The sequence below is a fragment of the Mytilus californianus genome, unplaced genomic scaffold, assembly GCF_021869535.1.
Source record: "Mytilus californianus isolate M0D057914Y unplaced genomic scaffold, xbMytCali1.0.p SCAF_2, whole genome shotgun sequence".
NCBI classification, from domain to species: domain Eukaryota; kingdom Metazoa; phylum Mollusca; class Bivalvia; order Mytilida; family Mytilidae; genus Mytilus; species Mytilus californianus.
Window position 1 is genome coordinate 61750442 of NW_026262668.1, and position 21962 is coordinate 61772403.

Below are 21962 nucleotides of genomic sequence, written 5' to 3' on the forward strand. Positions count from 1 at the left end.
CAAAGTTTTGTTTTATGTTTTGAGGTGTATTAGGTGATCGTAAAAAATATTTCCTTATACGTTCTTTCATCGATTTTGAAAACAAAATGCCATTCACTGCAGTCTTATCAATTTATCGAGTGTCGCATGAGAAAAAGAAAATGTATGCCTTTTCGGAACACCAAAAAGCACTGAGATGGGAGTTTTTACTGCCCTACGCTTTACTTTTGAATATCGTTGCGTGTATGAATAAGGTTTAATAAAGAAAGCAGAGAAATTAATGATTGCATTTTGCAAACTTTGAAGGAACATTTTTTTCGACAGTAATGCAGAAGTCGTTGTATTTCCAATTCTTAATTGTTTATCTTAATGTATGGTAAATAGTACGGTTTACTTTTTAAACATTATACGGTAACATATTGTACTTTTCTCTCAAACGGGAACAAGTGCAATATAGTAATGGAACGAGAGAACTGGTTTATTTACCTAAGCTGTATTAAACTTCTGCACAATCCCAACGTTAATAGCAATTACAGATACGTAAATTATGTTACCGATCCTTAAGCACCCATCTGGTTCACTTTTAAGTCTCCATAAAAAATTCAATTTCAGATCAGATCATTTTACAAATTCATTGCACGTAACAATTGTTTTACAACTGTTTTCATTGAAGAACTTATCTTCCACGGAGCCACGTCCTACGCGACAGAATTATGAATAGGTTACTTCATTGATAAAATCTTGTAAAATGCAGTAATGGTGTCAACTGATACTAAATGGTTCTTAGAAAGATACTTGAACAATGCTGGTTAATTGCCCATCAATTCCCGTTTTTCTCCTATCCTTACTAATATCAAACTTTACAATCCATAAAGGTCTTCGGAGCAATGCATTTATTTCGGAAAGACAGTGGTATTGTCATTTCATGAATATTTGTCTTAAAATAAATCTTGTTGGGATCGGTTAGTAATATATTGATGAACATAATCTGCATACGTTTGAATCTTTGATTTTCGTAATTAAAAGTTATAAAACACGATACGTATAGGTTTACTTCAAGTACGGTGTTTATGCCATGACGTTGTCAGCTTATTTTTCGACTTATGAGTTTGAATGTCCTTTTGGTATTTTTCGCCTCTCTATCACTCCCTTCTTTAAGAGGATAGTCCGACTTTCCGTACCTTATATATTTCATCAAGTTTGCAGCGTCTTCCTTCATGAGTTATTTGAAAAAAAAACTGAATATGAATGAAATTTTAAATTAAAATTTTAGTACAAAGCCAATTTCAGATATCTCATTCTTTATTCTGCATAAATTATCTTTCATTCATGTAATAAAAGTAAGACCTTGGTGAAAACGTTCTTTGTACAACTCTGTAAGTGTCTGTCTTTTAGATCTTGTATGGATGCCTCATACATTTTGTAAGTCTGGCATCCAAATTACATTATTCACGATTTAGACATTGATTTGAAATGGTAGTGACAGATTGTTCTCAAAGGTTCTATTATAGAATATGTCTGTATTTTTCATAACTCGTGGATCATGACTACGACGTTAATAAATAAAGTCCGTTAATAACCGCTTAAAGTACGATTAATTACATCAGGGAGTGAAGAAAGTTTTATCTTCGTCCTTTAATAGGAGGAGGCTTTATACTGAAGAAAATACAATTATCCACTACTAAAATGTGACCGGTTTGTTGCATTTGAACACTTTATCGCAAAGTTTCTTTTTGAATTATATTTATTGTACTAAAAATAATTTCGCTTATACCTCATTAAAACTCTATAAAATGCATCTGGAAATATTAATAACCCTGTTCATTCCGTTTTATCCTCTAAGTAAAAAAAATATATTAAAGTGATTTATTTCTCAGTGCAAAAGAAGCAATGATTCCAACTGATATGAATGTCATTCCTATGAAATCGGTACAAAATGATTCATAAATAAGATAAAAAGTTTGGCCTTTGACAAGTACGTTATACCTTATACCGGGATATTTTCCTTGTGTGTCAATTTTCGTTAGACACTTTCCCGCGAAATTGACCCTACGCGAAAATTTCACATTTCATCTAAATGCATTGTACAATGCCATGAAACACGAATAAAGAACACAGTGAAGATCTAACTGTCCCATCAAAGGCACAAATCGTGAAAAAAACCCGACGCGAAAATAACACGATATACTGTAGTTGTTAGAAAAAAACACACTAACAATTCCAAATATAACATTTTGCTTATTTAAGATTTTGATCGCGAGAAAATTAAATTATCTTATTAAAACTTTTCGCACTACATTTCTCAATGTAAATAAATTCATTATTGTATAGCAATGTGATACTTCATACACGGAAGGCACCGAAAAGTTAGCGTGCAGTATTCTGTCATATTGCACCAGTGCAAATATAGCTTAAAATTATCGCCGTTATCAGTGACAAACATCTGTAAAAAGGTTGTATATGTTCCCTTATGATTTAAGCTAAAGGTGTATATAGTTGCTACAATTATACCCTATGGGTAGTGCTCCACAATTAATAGAGGAACATACAAGAAACTGAACTGAACTGAACTGTTAAAGCAGAGTTTCGAATTAAAGGATTATAGCATGAATATTGGTGAATATAATCCCTCGTAGAATAAACTTCATTACATCTAAATATTGAATGAAATGCAATAAACTGCAGTATTCGGTGATATTTTCTACTCTGACTTAGCAAATCTTTTTCAGAAAAAAATGAATTATAGTACGCAATTTTGTTCTATAAACTTAAGTTACTATAAATAATTAACCCTTTTTTCGCTAACGATATGGTTTGTTGGTATTAATCAGTTTGTTTATCAGACAAATGAATATACATGTTTTGTATTAGACCTACACGCTGAGCTAGATTTTGTTATTGGCTAACTCACAAGGTAATAATAAACAGTCCTCATGTCACATTACCTGGACATATTATTCTGACTCCGAGCTAACCTCAGCGTGTCAGTCTTATGTATAACAAAGTATATTTGTATTTCATTAACAATGTTATCGTATCGAAAATACAAGAAATATTTGCGATGGACGTTAAGCAGTCATCAATCATTTCAACTGCTTGTTTTTTTTTAGTTGAAACAACACCTGCTTTTTTTCTTAAAGACTTTAAACGTTTGGCTTAAAATTCTTTTTTTTATACATTATGGAAAGACTTTCAATATTCAATATATACCTATGGGTACTAATTACAAAACTTTTTCTTAGCTGTTATTAATCTTCTTTCATTAAAAAACTTCAGAAAGGGAAAATTCTTATTTTTTGAATAATAATAGAAGATATATTGATGATGACTTTGTACTAACTGTTGAAAATCCCGAGTTTATTGAATATACTAAATGAATATATCCAAAAGAACTTAATAACAGTCAATAATTGTTGAAGGTTGAACGGTTGCCAATAGTTGCTTACACCCACTTCATTTGGACTCTGGTGGATAGTTGTCTCATTGACAATCATAACCACATCCCCTTATTTTTATAATTTTGTCCACTTTTAAATATAACTGTATTGGTACAAAATGGCTAATTTGAACTAAAGTATACGACAAAAGAAACGACCATACACTTCTTATAGTTGTTGCTTTTTTTTTTTCGTTAAAGAAGGAATTCTTCTGGAACCCTTTCTTACGGACGCTGTACATTATAAGTTCACGGATGACCTTCTACACAGAACGAAGTATATTGTTATAACCTTTACAGTGAATTTATACTAGCAGCTGTTTATTCCAATAACAGTAATGATGATTAACATGACTGCAGCGGAGAGTCCAGTAGATGAAACTACTTCAGTGAGAGAGATTTCAAGCATTTATATTTGTTTATTTACAGACACTTTACAAACGATGGAATTATCAAAAGTATTTGATTGAACTAAATTTGTTTTAACATCATAATTATCCCTTGATCGCTATGAATATCTTCACAGTAATTGATGCGACCTATAACACCTTTTTGTGTTACTTTTGGCCCATAAAACTTGAAAATGTTTTTATAACTATCATTTTTTTCCAAATTGATAAACAACATGTATAATATAACTGCACATGAACAATATCATAAAATTAATTATAATATAATATTTCAGGTCACCCAAATTAACCTCCAAAACTGCACATTATGCAATTAAAACAGGTTAAAGTTTCAGGTAAATTATCAGATATTTGATTTCTATGCGATTTATTGTGCAAATATTGATAACATTTATCACAAATTCAGTTTTGATAAAGTAAATTACATTTTTACTGACATAAAGTGCAGATTATATGTATCGGTGTCAGTGGAAATTATAAACGTAAACGAACTCTGTCTGACCCTTATCCTTCAAAGGATCTGCGTAACATCATTATATTGCGTTCAGTTCAAAACGTGGGAGAAAATCAGGTGCGTGTTTATTTGAAGTAATAATATGTTAACACAAAATAAGATGCTTTATTGATGTAACAAGTGTGGACACATATCGGTATGGAAAATAAATGTTAGATTAGTGTAAGTCTGTTTGAGTCATGATTGTACTTTGGGACTGTCACTGTATTTGGCATAATATAAATAGCAATATTATGGCGATACAATCGCCTCTATTTGTTTCCCTATAGAGAAGAAATAACAGGTTTTGTGTTTAACTAACAGTGTAGGTGCTCACTCTCTTAATATGATTTGTGTATGATTAGGAAAGGCTACTAGTATTTGTATGTCTTTATCATATCGTTATACATTAGAAGTCAATTAAGACAAATAGTAAGTAAAGTAAGTAAGTTTGTAAATAGTTCAATATAGTGTCATAATCTAAAAGGTAAAACAACAAAAATACCGAACTCCAAGGAAAATTCAAAACGGAAAGTCCCCATCAAATGGCAAAACCAAAAGCTCAAACACATCAAATGAATGGAAAACAACTGTCATATTCCTGACTTGGTACAGGCATTTCCTTATGTAGAAAATGGTGGATTAAACCTGGTTTTATAGCTAGCTAAACCTCTCACTTGTATGACAGTCGCATAAAATTCCATTATATTGACAACAATGTGTGAACAAAACAAACAGAAATAATCTAATAAACATTATCGTACACAATATAAGAATCTTTAAAATATTAGATCCCTGCCTTTGAGACATATGAGACACTTTCATCCTTTTCAAAATAAAAATATATGCTATAATGTAAAATGAATATTTAAGTAATAAAAGTAGTTTTCATATGTTACTAAAAAATTTAAATACTCGTTAAAATTCTTTTATACATTCAGAAAAGATTAAAAATTTAGAAATTTATCTTCTTACGTTTAAACATACGATGCAATGTCTTTGCTAGTAAAACTTGAATATCATCACAGTTCATAATAAAGTCAAAAATGTTTTTCTGTCTCTATAAAATTGTCATTAAAAAAAAAGACAAAGTCTATCACATAATGGTGTGGTCGGCTTGGTGTAGCGTCTGGTCTCAACCACAAGCGGCAGTGATCCACATCGAAAGTTCGATAAATGCGACGATGGTCACGAAATTTACCTTTTTAACGAATGTACAAGTTAAAAAATTGTTTTTAAACCTTCTGAATGTTCTTAGCTTGTTTCCATTTTCACAGTTTTTATCGTCAAAAATATCAGTAGCTCATTTCTCACGATCTGTAGCTGTCAATTTATTTTGGGCAATATGTAGCTTTTGTTTGGTTGTTAAGTTGAGATTGTTTAAATAAGCCTAATTCACATTTTCTCAGTAATGATAATACAAGTGAATGCCATGATCGTTGTTTCGTCTTACTAGTTTCATGTATAGTCCGAACTATTCTATCATCCTCTAAATTAGAAAATTTGAAAAAGAATATTATAACTTCAATGTTCTGTTTTGCTTTTACTGTTTTCCTTCCCGTATCACCACGGACGGCTAAATTGGAGAAGTTTTTAAAGGCCCTAAAAAGTATCGACATGCCCTATTTTGCACAGTTTCTAGTTGCTTATGTTCCGATATACCCCAAATACTAGATCCATACAACAAAACGGTTTGAACAAGGTTTTCATATAATTTTTCGTATATATCAAAGTCCATTCCGCCACAGGCTATAAATTTTGTATAAAGTGCCGACAAAGCTCGACTGGCTGATTTTCTCATTTCTCTATCCGTAAACCTCCAGTCTAGGTGTTCGTCTATCCACATACCAAGATACCTATATTTGCTGTCGTATTTTACAACGGTATTTCCACAATTAAAATCAAAGTTAGATCGAGGTGATGACCCACATCTGAAGTGCACTACATCAGTTTTGTTTCAATTTGGAACACCATTTATGAACAATATCCAACATTTGCTGAAGGTGATTGGGCGCCATTAGAACAATGTCATCTGCGTATAACAATATCGAAAGCATACTATCCGCATTTATTGGTAAACCCAATTTTAAAGAGTTGATTTCATCTGCCAGATCGTTTATGTAAACTGAAAACAACGTCGGGGATAACTTACATCCTTATTTTACTCCAAAATTAACGTTAAACATATCTGTCATGTACCCATTGATTTTTACTGCGTAACGAACATTAACGTGCAGTGATTGTAACCCTTTCAAAAAATTTCCATTTATAACAAGTGCCATCAATTTATACCACAAAATTTCTCTGTTCACGGTGTCAAAGGCATTTTTTTGCGTCGATTTACGTCAATTTTCCTATTATTGATTAAAGTTGTTAAAGCGTAAAGATGTTCCATACAGCCACGATCCCTCTGAAACCGTTTTGTTCGTCCGGTAGAAGTTTGTTGTCTTCTAACCAAGATGCTAATCGTACATTTGAAATATCAGCATATATTTTACATGGAATTGACATAAGAGCATTCCTCTGTACCCCCCAGAGGATTGTCTTTATCTGGTTTTAAAATAGGATTGATCAGAATTTGGTTCCAAGTTTCCGGTACAACTCCGTTGTCGAATGAAATCTTTAGATCTTGAATATCATATCAACACATGAATTATTGCGAGGTAATTCTGCGCATATCTGGTCTAAACCGGTGGACTTATTCAACTTTGCACGGTATACAGAATTGTCCATGTCCTCATATGAAATATCAGAGTTTAATGTGTCCGAGTTTTTGTCAATGTTGTTCACTAGATTATTATCTACTTGTTGTTGACTGAACAACCGTCACTAGTGTTGTATAAATGTTCGTATTCACTTTTCCAGGTTTATATCCTTGCTGATGTTACCATTGGATAGGCGTACTTCCGTTGGTATTGTAGTATGCCAATTCCTAATTTTCCTATTTTCCACCAAAAATCCTTCGATTACTTTCTTTCGATAAATCACAAAGTTCTTTTTGTTGGCGTAATTGATAATTTCGTTTTTCCTTTCAAAGAAGTTTATCAAAATCATTTCTTGCTGTTACGAATTGCTCTCGTAGACGTTTTTTCCTCGGTCCACATCTTATATTTAAGCCAGACTTTTTCCTGTTCACATGCTTTGTCCCAATGTTCCTGAAGGTTTTCGTTCCAATATGGTTTGTATGTTGACTTTCTACTAGTTGTTTATGTTGATCATCATGTGCATTCTTTTGTCCTATTTTTGAGATAATATAAAAATAAGAATATGTGGTATGATTGCCAATGAGACAACTCTCCACAAGAGACCAAATAACACAGAAATTAACAAGTATAGGTCAAAGTACGGCCTTCAACGATGAGTAAAACCCATACCGCATAGTCAGCTATATAAGGCCCCGAAATAATGACAAATGTAAAACAAATTCAAACGGGAAAACTTACGGCCTGATTTATGTACAAAATGATGAACGAAAAACAAATATGATATACAGCAACAAACGACAACCACTGAATTACAGGATCCTGACTTGGGACAGGCACATACAGAATGTGACGGAGTTAAACTAGTTTGAACTTCACTATCAATTAAATTGAAAAAAAAATACTATATGCTTCGTCAACTTCTTCTCGAGCATTGTCATCATTTAAGAAATCGTTCGGAATTTGGCAAGACTTCGGTTTATTTGGAATTCTTTTAAAGTCGGAAACGTTAACGGTGTATTATGAGGTACAGCAGTTTCCCTTGTAATTACTGCCTGTATAACTGAATGATCTGGTATTTGGCCACACTCTTGCAGTTCTACGCTAAGGATAATATCAGACATGCTTTTCACATCAAACTCTATGCACGAGTTTAGATTTTCGTCAGTTATGAATATAAAGTCAACTAGATTGCAAAGACTAAAATATATATATTGATTTAACCGAATTTGGAATGAAACGGGTATTGCATATTTTTTGACGAAGTTTACGTTATGTAGAAAAATATACTAAGATTTTCAAATAAAAGTGTTATCGAAAATAGGTGCATGCAAATATGATTTTTTGGTATAGAAATAGAGCAGAGTTGAAATTACCATTAACACATATTTTGAATTTTACTAAATAATGGTAAAAAAAAGTTGAACAATGTAAGATAAATTTATCTTATTGTCTGTTGAAAAATTCACTGAAATAAGGAAAGGTTAATTTGCAATTTCAGTAAATAGAAACCCTTTCAAAAAGATTTTCGGCTTCAAAATAAAGGAAATAATGAATCACTGATTTAGTTGTCTCACGCCACCGTCTTCAGGTACGAATGAGACCCAAATTAAACGACATATGTATAAAGCGAATAAGAGCACCAAAGCATTAGGATCTATGCAGATCGGCTGGATGGTTAATTTGCATGTAAGAATTGTAACCTTAGATTTAGTTTTAGTTCAATTATGATACCAAAATAGTTTATAAACTGCAGGTGAACAAGATTGCTTCACCATAAAGCAAAATGTTCCCGCCACTTATAATGCAATGTAAGAGTCTTGGGAGTACACTTTTTGACAACAACTACACACATAGATAACCATCTCAGTTTTAAGCTTTTGTAATTCTAGATGAGTATTTGCTTTCCGAAAGTTTGTCCTTCTCTAAATCACATTCAAAAGCTCGACAACTCTTAATTGCCCTTGTCTAAAATGTTGTGAATAAATCAAACAGAGATTATCAATTCAGCACTGTTGGCTATTTCGTGGCGTCGAGTTTTTTATTGATGGGGAAGCCAGAGTACCCGGAGAGAACCATCGACCTTCGGCACGAAAATAAAGACTATCAGAGATCTGTCATCAACAACATTTTAAATAACAAAACGATAACATTAGTCCAACAGAATTTTCAGAATCCAAAGAAGAGACCAGTACACAGTATAACATCCTAAATGAGACCAAAAACAATAAAGAAAACTCTACTTGTTGGAACCTCATTTCTAGTAAAATTTTAATATTTGTTAATAAGTATCTTCTACTTCATGTATAGAATGCTGGAAATCGGTTGGGTGGTCTTTCCTCTAGTTGTCTCGTTGGTTTTAACTATCTGAGTAAAAGCGAAAAAATAAAAAAAAATAAATCCTACCTTATAAGTTATCTGCTCATATTTTACATTGCATGTATCTGATCAAATTAGCAAGTTAAAATGTGCGTATGTCCTACTATAACAGACCTTATCCGATGACGTACCACTTTCTTTTACTCGGTACATCTCTTTATTTCATCTGGATGTGAAAATAATATTTGAAATACTTTTTTCAATTATCTCCAATTTCTATTCAATGCAATATGAAATTCAAGGTTTTTGAATTTGTATCTGAGTGTGTTTATCTTCTTAGACGTTTGCAAATAAAGTTTGTTTTATCAACAGAATAATAAGATACAGCAGTTTCAAGAGGGGTTCTATACTTGAGGAATATAATTTAAAGTATAGGCATTCATAATAGCAAATCTTAAGACTTAACTAAGAATATGATTTATTTGGTTTATTGTTCAGCTGTTGCTGTATTTGTAACTATGGCAATGGAATGTCACAAAAATTAATCAAATATAATCCACAGAGAGTCCAATAAAAGAAGTAAAAAGGGTAAGTATGCCACTTGAATATAAAGGTAAAACACGATATTTTTGAAATATCGTATCTAGATATTAAGAGACAAAATATGAGAGTGGAAAAAAGTAAAATAACAAAATTACCGAAATCCAAGGAAAATTCAAAACGGAAAGTCCTTTATCAAATGGCAAAATCAAGAGCTCAAACACATCAAACGAATGGAAAACAACTGTCATATTCCTGATTTGGTACAGGCATATCCTTATGTAGAAAATGGTGGATTAAACTTGGTTTTATAGCTACTAAACCTCTCACTTATTTTGCCAGTCGCATAAAATTCCATTTTATTGACAACAATGTGTGAGCAAAAAAAAAAACAAAGAAAAACAGACATAATAGGTAAAAATGTTAAAAAATGGGGTACAGCAGTCAACATTGTGTTATAATCTTAATCACTATAAAAACAAACAACTATGTCAACAAAGAAAAACAAGATGGCATATAGACTTTCTTTAGATAAAGTATATAAGCAAAAATGAAAAATAAGAATACAAAAAATGACCATAGAACAATAACACAATGGCGGGATGTATAAATACCAAACCACGCTAAAAGTATATTACCAAAACTGGACTATATATATAAACAGTAAAGGTTAAAAGTATACAAAGACAAATAAAAATAATACTATAATACGTAATTAAGATGATAAACAACATCAGTACCTAGAATCTATACTTCAAGACTATCATGTATTATTTGTAAAGTTGATACGGAATAATTAGCAACAAGGTCTTTGATATCTTTCAATGAACTTTTTTTAGAAAAAGGACAGGACGTTCTTTGACATAACCCTGGTTTATCGACTTTCTATTCAGACACTGGTGACGTTTTATAACGTCTGAGTAGCAGCCTGGAATCGAATTTCATCCAAACGGATAAAAACAACTTGCGTCGATAAGGTAAGCATTTCCTGTCGTGCATCATGATGATTCAACCGATGTACAATTTTTTTCTGTTCATCAGCGTCAGTTTCAAGAGAAAGGTCGTGCTTTTCTCAAACTGCTTATTGTGCAATTACACAAGATTAAATTGGAGGTGTACTTATTGATATTTGAGTGGGAAATATGATTTACTTATTATTTTTGAAATGTGCTTTGGACTAATTTTCAGTAACTGCGGGTACACTTAGATTAGTATTTTGTGTCCTTTATTGCTCTGTTAGTTTTGTTTGTGCTTGGTGCAGATCTGGTCAGTCAAGACCTTTCCGACTTGTTTTGGAGTTTGTTCTTTTGCTGTGCTGTTGCACCGCTGTTTCGGGCGGGAATCTGTAATCCGGTATGTGGCTATCTGTCATTTTTTTTGTATTAATGTTTTTGTTTACCATAAATGAAGCAGTTGGTTTTTGATCTTTTGAATTGTTTCACATTTTGTCATACTGGGTACTTTTATAGCTTCCCATGCGACATGGTTTCTACTCATATTTGAAGGCCTAACGGTGACATTCACATCATTTCGTCTCTGGTGGAAAGTTGTCTCATTGGCAGTCATTCCACATATTATTATTTTTATCTAATCTGTACGTAGATGTGAATCGGCAATATTACCTAACACATTACATGCTTAACTTTCAACAACGGCTTCAAGTTCGACATACGGTTGATAGGGTATGAAATCGAGAAACTTCTATTCGATAACAAGTAAACTAGGAAATTGACTACGACAAATGATAGATCTATAGCTATAGTAATCTGTGACATTGATATATTAAAATAGTAATAGAAACATCAGGTTTTATGAGTCACTTCTGAATAGTACTAAATAGTAAATCATAATTTTAAGTTCTGTGTCCTTTTTTTTTTTCCTTTTTGGAAAATTTTGATTAAAATTTAAGTCATATATGTAAAACAAAATTAACCAAAGATATTGAACATTTCAACAGCCAACACCAACCACAAACTCCCGACACCCAAATAAAAACAAACAATATCGAATAGCACGTGGCCCAGATAGCCTGATTTGGTACCGAAAAAAAGGTTGTGGGTTTACATCTGTTTTACGTGGGCACAAACCGTCCCCTTTGTCTTCCTGGACAATATGTCGTAAAAGTAAAACACAATAAAATCCAGCACAATCTCTCTACCAATAGGAAGACCACTAACAAGAACAAGGAAAAAACAGACGGCACATAATTTGAAAATCAGATCAAATGTGCTCGCTACTACAGGGAGATAGTTAAGGTAGCCATATCTCATGGTTAAATACTGCCGCTAAAAAAAAAAAGAAAAAACAACAGAAAACATCACTCACAACATGCTTCATGAAAAAAAGAGGCGAAGGATACCAAAGGGACATTCAAACTCATAAGTTTCATCATAAGACTTAACTGAAATCAACAGTATTTGTGCGAGGCCAGTGCTATGTTTTTAAGATCGCAAGATCCTCAGACCATCGAAGAACAAAACCATCTTATTTGAATTAGTATATCAAGCATGTAGACCTTGCTGTAGATATATGTACAAACTTTCCCAAGTTTTAAATACTAGTTTATATATATTTTATTAGTATTTTAGTTCTATTTCCGAAATTACAATAAAAGATGGTAGGATGAGAAATCCCGACCATTACTTTCTTCGAGAAAAATTATTTTTACAGATGCTAGTTGTATCTGTAACATTGTTGTAAGTAACTTTTGTGTTAATACAAGGTTATGCTAATTTAAATCAGCATCCTTAGACCATATTCTAGCATATCGTACAAGTTGTAAAATGTACAAGACAGAGAATAAGGCAAAATAGTCAGTATATTAACAAAATAGAGTATCAGCAATAAATTCTTGAAGTTACATCAGAGGTTTAATTAGTTGACTTATATGTGCATGGATAAAGATCAAAACTCAAACTTTAAATTTTCATATGTTTCATTCTTAAAAAGTTAAAATGTTCATCTTCATTATTTGCATTTAGGAAAATTTTTATAGAAAAAAAATCAATTTAACCTTGTAATCCACCTATTTTCTCAGTTATATTTAATTGTTTCCAATGTAACAGTAATTGAAAATTTGGATACCCACGAGTATTATTTTAAGTAATAGCGTAATTTGTCTTAGGGTATTAACCCGGAACTAACGTGTTAATCTGATTTCCCAGTGTCAAACATTAAAGGTTAAGGAAGGACAGATAAAAACAGCTGGAACAAGAAAATTTAATAAAGAAAAAAATTGACTTTATTCTTAAACAAATGATTGAACTTCGCGTTTGTGGATATTTGACATTTCACTTGTACTGGACGCCTACTATCTTTTCCTTTATTTAAAGCAGTTATTGTCTTATTAAAGGAATAAATCATTCAATATTAGAAATATACATTTGTCAGGATCCTTCTGTCTAAATATCACTTCGATAATCAACTGATTCTTAAATGTCAATTATCTGAGTTCACAACTGAGAAGTAGAGTGTTTGGTTCAGTTGATTTTTGTGATATTTAATAAACTTTGAAACATTAAGTACACCATTCAGATAGAATGGAATGTTGGAAGACAAAAAAAAAATTTTGTTGATATCCATGGCCAGTTTTTGGTCTGGCACCACGCTTCCCGATAATTAAATGACCACATACTTCTAGGATATGGTAGTTATAACTGATATTCATTTATATGCTCTAACCATATATTATTTCATTAATAGAATGAAAGGATTGATTATCTTGATCCAAGTTAAATCAGCCTTTTGTAAAAGATATACTTGTCACTAACAGCTTATATATATGCACGAAAACAGTTCTTATTCGGTTACTTTCGAATGTGTTCTCTGTTTTCTAAATATTTACATGATTGCTGTTTAATTAAAGTCCAGTGGCAAATATTTCATGCATATATTTGATTTGCGGCATCGATATTTGAGGTCAACCTTATTCATACTGACCATGCAAAAAGCTAAAAGCTAAAAATCTCGTAGAATATGTGAAAATCTTTGATATTATGAAAACATTTCTGTACTTCCTGCATAACTTTCGTGTATGGTGAAATAAGGATGGATTCGAACTCATTCTTTCTTTTTTAAAGTAAATCGACTTACTTAGTTTAGTATGACGTCCATTATCACTGAACTAGTATACAAATTTGTTTAGGGGCCAGCTGAAGGACGCCTCCTGGTGCGGGAGTTTCTCGCTGCATTGAAGACCCATTGGTGGCCTTCGGCTGTTGTCTGCTCTATGGTCGGGTTGTTGTCTCTTTGACACATTCCCCATTTCCATTCTCAATTTTATTAATATGTGAATTGTCAGTGAATAGACACCAGAGGCACCGGCGAATGAATCTGGAACTTTGATGTCTTAGCTTAGTTATATTTCCTTTCATAATAATAACTCCTGAAAATATGGACTTTTTATTAAACTTGTTTGCTGATGGTGACGTGTGAAAAAATGACACTTTTACAGTTTGTCGGATGAAGTTTATTTGACTTCTCACGTCATAGAAATGCAAACAATGAAAACGTGTTCATTCCTCTTTTGGGCGAAATTACACTGTCGACTGCTGTTTTTGTTGTCTCTTTAATACGTAACGTTCCTGTATTTGAAAATAAAGAGATCTTGTCAATTTAGGTTAAAAACCAGTTGCATTCGACCTAAATCAATATCACTTCGACATTGTTTAAAAAGGCTTTACGATTTCTATATCTTTCTTCGTCCAGCCTTTGTTGAATGTCTAAATTTAGGCATTGACTAGCACGTTTAATGATAACACAAACTTTAATAGTCGTCACCATTCATGCTTACGTCAGTAACTCAATATTTTTAGCTTACCATTAACTAAGTCTGCAGAACATTTTATATATAACTCGTCAATAGTCTAATACTAGGTCAGTGGAACAAGACCATTAGTATAGTTCTTACTAACCCTAATGCCATCAATATGCACCAGTTTTCGTGGCCATTCGGAATCAATAATAATATGTTCTGAACAGTTTTTTTTTTATTACAATACATAAAAAGGAAATCACCAAAACTTTTGAAATTAAAAACAGACAAAGTCAGCCACCAACACCCAACTCCACCGAAAAACAGACAATGTCAACAACCAGCACCCAACTCCTCTGAAAAAAAACAGACAACGTCAACCAACAGCAACAAACTCCTCCGAATAAACAGACAACGTCAACCACCAACACCAAACTCCTCTGGAAAAAAAACCAAACAACGCCAACCACCCACACCCAACTCCTTCGAATAAACAGACGTACAAACAAAGGCATAAAACAAAGAACAACACATTTAACATTTGGTCAAATTGAGTAAACATCATGATTTAGCTACGGTCGATCAACATTTTAACATCCAGTGGCAAATATTTAATGGATATTTAGGTTTCTTTTACGAGATTGATTGATTGCCGTTTCCCTTACGTCTACTGACATTTTTAATGAGAACTAACAAACCACTAAAGATTCAAGGTATCTATCTGAGAGTACTCGAAGATACTGAAAGCTAGTTCAAAGCCAATCACAGCTGATAAAAAATCTTGAGTCCAAGACAAAACATCTTTCTTACAAAGCAAAATAGTTTTGCTTTGTATCAATCTAGTGAGTTAACTAAAGTCCTTTTCTACTGATTTCTATATTTTGTTCTTATGCTGTTACACCACTCTTCTATGTTAGGGGCGGGTCCCGCAAACCCAACCACATTATGTATGTGCCTTTGTCAGGCCAACTGCCAGCAATTCAGTGGTTGTCGTTTGTTACCGTATATTATATTTGTTTTTCGTTTGTAGATTTGTACATAAATAAGGCCATTGGTTTTCTCGTTTGAATTGTTTTAAATTTTTTATGTTGGGACCTTCTATAGCTAGCCATGCGATATATGTTTGCTCATTGTTGAAGGCCGTATGACGACCTGTAGTTGCTAACATGTACGTCATTTGGTCTCTGGTGGATAGTTGTTTCATTGTCAATCATACCACATCTTTTTATTTTACATAAGCTGTTAGCTTCGTGTATCAAACGTCATTTTTCAGTTTATGCAATGTTTATCTTAAATGTACTTAGGGTATGAAGTCATTCTTTTTTACAGTTTGTCCTTGGTATTTTCAAAAGTGACAAATTGTACTGGTGAGTAATATAAACCAAGTGTTCTGCTGTTTTATTGCATAGCCGTATGTTCTACTTATTGTACTTAAAAAAATTAATTGATTATACATAAATGCATGAATTCCCTTAGCAGACATTAAATGATGGAATCCAAAATTATGAAGACTATGATTGAAAATCATAGACCATTATTTATACATTTGTGTGTAAGACAAAAAGATATCTCTGAATGTCAATTTGAATTTTCTTCCAAGTTTCATTTAAATGTCATGATATTCAATAAACGCATTGACTCCATGGATTTATTGAATCAAAGAGGTTTGAATAATAATTTCCTGTTAATAATACCGGAAATTAGACAAAGGGACCTTGTTTCAACGACATCAAATTTTCTGATAATTTTTTCTGAATGTTTGTATCTTGAAAATTGCTATTGTTTAATATAAAACTTGAAATTTGAATAAATTTGTAAAGTTTGTACCCTTGCCTTTTATCCATAAATTTAAAAGCAATTTGTTATGTTTTTTTCCCATTTATATTTCTTCTTTAAATCGACGTATCTTTGTACCGTTTAGCAGGTTGTCTGCATATTGATATTGTAAAATATCAGCTCCGAGTAACAATATGAAGCTTTTTGTCGAGTGAGCACAGCGAACAAGTTCCAAAAGGCTTGTGTTAAGCAGCTAATTTTTTAAAATATAAATACGATGAAAATCTGATAACCGATTTATCGGATTGTATTTGTGTATTTTGCATGATAGAACAAGCGTTTTTCTTTGTTTCACTACCAAACGGGATGATGACTTGATAAGTTTGGGTTTGGGTCAAACTTATCAACGTCGGTTCATTCATTTTGACATCGGTGAAATGTCCATGTCAAAGTTAGGCTAGGTTAACGTAATTGACGTCACAAAGCCGTTTTATGCAATTTTATGAAGAGCTAAGCAGAGTGAGACAGACAAAACACCGATAACATTCATCTGACATCAGTGGTGAAACAGCACAACATCAGAACAAACTATGCAACGAAATACAAATATTAGATTCAGCAAAAAAAAAGACAACCACTCAATTACCGGCTCCTGACTTTGGACAGGCACATATAGAATGTGGCGAGGTTAAACATGTTTGAAGACACCAACCCTCCCTTAAGCTGGGACAATGGTGTAACAGTACAACATAAGAATTAACAAACTTCATTAAAAACAGTCAAAATAAAAAAAAGCATAAACAGAGCAACCAATATCGTCAAATGAGGTCAACTATGCCTGGGGAGTTGCAACCTTAGTTTTAGTTTTAGCTCCCTTAACTTTCGATCTCAAGTGAAACTTTTTAAGATTATTACACAAACACGTGTCGAGCACAAGGACATTGTTTTTTTTTTTTTTTTTTTTAAATTACTGATGTATCGCTGCTTGTGAACTGTTAGACCCCGATGGTATTATCTGCCCAGTAGCCAGTGCTTCAGTTTTTGGCATGATTGAAATTATGCATTTTATTTTGAAAATTTGCGGTTAAGGAATAATTTAAATGCTCTAAAACTGTTTGCGCAACTCCTTCAAGTAAAGTTGATCTTTCACGATTTTGCCAGTTCTTTTTTATAGGTCCCTTTTGGTTTTAATGGTCTTAAATGTTTTATATATTTTGCTTCCTACACAGTTGATCCCTAGACTAGCTTACCGGATGAAGATTATTTCAGTAACACGTTTCGTATACGCACGGACATTGGTATCATAAATATTATTATCAAATGACTATTAAAAATAAAATTGCAGAGTTTGATATATTCCACGTATTAAAATCTTGAATATGATTTTGTCCACTATTTTATTTTTTGTCATGATAACGACCATGATTAGGAAGAGAAAAACATGCTGTCAACCTAAATTTAATTCAAAGAAAATTGCTTAAACAAAATTAAAATAAATCTATATAGAAGTTTAGGAAACAATCGTAGCGCCTCAAGTATTGGTCAGTTTCCATCTTTTTATTTTCATTGACTTATTTATTTTCATTTTTATTTAGGATTACAAATTAGTCAGCCCCATCCGACAATAGTCGCAGCTGGTAACCCATTTACTCTACTTAACTTGACATTTGCCTAACAATAGAAAAGAGGGCATATAAGCACAAAATATCTACTCTCTTTTCTTGCAAATAAATCGAAATACGAGCATTAAAACTAAGCTATTCAGAACAGAACAGGGAAAACCGAAAGATTTTGTTTGAGATATTTTTATATCATTTCCAAATATAAAATTTAAACTGAAATTTGAATTCAAAAATGAAACGACAACCACTGAATTACAGGCTCCTGACTAGGGACAGGCACATACAGAATGTGGCGGGGTTAAACATGTTAGCGGGTGCCCAACCCTCCCCTAACATGTAACAGTACAACATATGAACAAACTGTAAAAATCAGTTGATAAGGACTTAACTCATCAGATCACAAAAACACAGACAGCACGTGGCAGGATATTTATACATCCCTACCAAAAAGACACTAAGTACATATCTGATAGTACCCGCAGTTCAAAGCCAGTAACAACTAATTAAAAAATCATGCATCTAAGACTAAAGTATCAATCAGCACACATCCAACATCCAATGGATACAGTGTAAAGACGTCATTACCAGTCAGATAAAAACATGACCTTGTGCAATGCCAAAATACAGGTATCGACAGATCGCATACAACAATAATATTAGTTTGGTTTTAATTTACTAATAACAAAACTAATATCTATTCCAAAAAAACAATATTTAAAGATCTAATTACAGTCTTGAATTGGTAACCTTTTAGAATAAGTTTATTTAAAGGATCGATAATTTGGGATGAATAATTACGCCGTCTTGTCTGGTCTGAATGGAATTTAGTCGCATCCGTATTTTACCGATGGATGTTCAAATCTCGTTACTCAACAAACAAGTCAAGGTAAATAAAAATGAGGCAATCGCATGAACTTCAAAAGGAGCGAGAAAGTATGCGTCAACAGGGTAGCGTAAAATCGGACTCGTGTTTGACTTTACCCACAGTGATACGCACACATATCTTACAAGATATAGCTTGCAGTTGACAGGGGGTGAATAATAACATTAAATTGTACCAATTTAACTGCATCAGATGTGTCTCTTTAGTGATACTCGAGGCCAAAATATTTGTGATTTCAAAAGTTAATAAGCAACCGTTGAGGAGCTGTAATAACCGATATAGATCTAAAGTATGGCCAACTCAAGAGAAGATTTCGGAGCTATGATGAGGGAGATACATTCTGAAACTGCTGACCATTCGAAGCACGCGAGTTCTGCCACGGGTTTTGGGTTCGTGCTGCTCAATCTTTAGTTTTTTTTCAAGCGTTTCTTAAACTGTTGGTTTTTTGTTCGTATGTGTGTTTTGTCTATGGTAGTTACTGATTATCGTCACGGGAAATTAAGTCATGTTACTCCAGAGTTGTCGTTCTTACATTGATCAATATGTTACGAATAATGTACATTTACTTTGCTCTATATTATTCTTGTTTCATATTTACTAATATATCGAGAATTGTCAGGTTTCTGTAACGTATACAGCCAGAATATAAATAAATTTATGAGGTTTGTGTGATTGGAATTTGTTCGCATATCAACGTTTTAAAACCCCTATCAACCTGCCTTTCTCGTGGTTTGCTATATCGTGAGGAAAATAATAACAGGTCATATTAACTATGTTATTATTGTTTTTTGTTTTCATTATTTCTAATTACAGAGTTGTTTTGCGATATAATTTATATAATGCCGTCCTTGCGAACCCTGTATCATTGATAATGTTTTTGGATAACTGGTATTTAATGGCAACATGCTTATCTATTATAATATGGGGGAGTTTTATCTTTCCCTATATCATAGAATAAATGTCTTCCTTGTAGTATGTATCCTGTAAATGGTGCTATCAACAATGCTAAAATAATAAATGAAACTCGTTTGCATGTCGATATAATTTAATGACTGTACTTGAAAGAAATTCCATTTCAGTTTAACCTACTTGAAAGTTTGAAATGTATCGAGAGTGGTTTCCTGTGTTGTAATTCAAATAAACATACTCAGTTCTTTACACCCATTTATGAAACAGACAGATTTCTATTTCCAATTAAACTGTAGAGAGCAATAGACACTGACAAATTTACAAGTGCCTTTCCATTATTTGACCCATAAATTCATGAATGAATGAAGTTTACAATGCATACGAAATAAGAAAAAAGTACTGTAAATAGTAGCACAGTAATGTTTGACCGAATTAGTGTTTCTTTTCCAACAATGACACATATTATGTGATGGTCTTGTTCTTTTTGCTTTTATATTCTAAAAACGGAATATTTTCTCTATTGCTTTGACTTTTTAAGTTTGTTTTTGTTGTCTTTTCGTGGATAAGACGTATAACTGTGTTTATATGATATAAGTTATTTCGACGAGTGCATTGAATCCAGCATAGTAGTCAAGGACGCTATACAGTATTTATTTTATCGCAAAACAGTTCTAATAATAATAATGAAAACAAATAACAATTATAACATAGTTACCATAACATGTTATTGTTTTCTCCACAATAAAGCAGCGACGAGAAAAGCAGGTGGATAGGCTTTTTTAGAAAACAAATTGTTTAAAAACCTTGATGCGAACAATATCCTTAAAAATACGCCATTAAATAAAACTTTGCATTTCAATTTATTGTCTTTGTTTAATGTTTTGTAATGATTCAAACTTTAGTGCTTTCGCACTGAGATTCTTTAAAGCATATAAGATCTGAAGGCAAGAAAATAATAATGTTTCTTGTGTTATTTTGACAAAAGCATTGAAACGAGTCTAGTAGTCAAAGCTAAACTAGATCAGTTGGGATGCCAAATGTGTTTGGTCACCCATTCAGAAATTCAAATGGCTAGGATATACATGGGACAAAATAATGGTAAAATATTTGTTAAAAAAGACGGATATATGAAAACGTACAAAACAAATATTGTTCTAATACATAGTAGAAGAGACAAAGGAGAAGTAGTTTTAGAGCTAAATTTTTAGCAAAGAAACTATGCATAGGTGACTTAGTCAGATCAAATACTAAATATTTGTATAATTGTATCATGCAAAGCAAGCTAGATACACCAGTCAAGCAATCATGGAAAATCAATGTTGTTCTTTATTTGCTGCAGAAGCTGCATAAAGCATGGATCTATATTTTTAATTCGGTTATCATGAAATTTTTGACACAGAAATATTTGTGACGACTCTGATGTAGATTTTGGTCAAGATAAATTAGAGATATGGCAATTAAAACGAATTTGGACTTCTCTTTGGATGTTTTGATGTTGGTGTAGGAACAGATAGTGTTCATATTCTGATAAAAGACCAAAGCAAATCGCTTTCTTTCTGGATATGCTTGTCACAACTTTGAAATATCATATATCTAAAAAAAATATGTATTCCAAAATTCTAAACATCATAAAATTTAAAGGTACATAATGCATTATTTACAGGATTTCCAACTATGAAACACCAGAGTCAAAACTCAAAATAATTCAAATTCATTTCTAATGCACATCAGTGTCAAAACAAGTGACGAAAATAATTAACCTTGCAAATAGAACGTATTTGGCATGTTATCTGCAAGGACGGTATTATATCAATTATATCGCAAAACAATTCTGGTAATTAGTAATAATGAAAAACATAGTTAATATTACCTGTTATTATTTTCCTCACGATATACCAAACCACGAGAAAGGCAGGTTGATACGAGTTTTTAGAAAAAATTGTTTTAAAACGCTGACATGCGAATAAATTCCTATCGCACCACCCTCAATTTATTTTTCTTCTGGCTGTATACATCACATGAACCTTTCAATTCTCGATATATTAGTAAATATGAAACAAGGTGGAGTTAAAAAAAAAACCAAGACATAATCGAATAATATAGAGCAAAGACTAACACGTTTGAATTTCAATCATTCAGA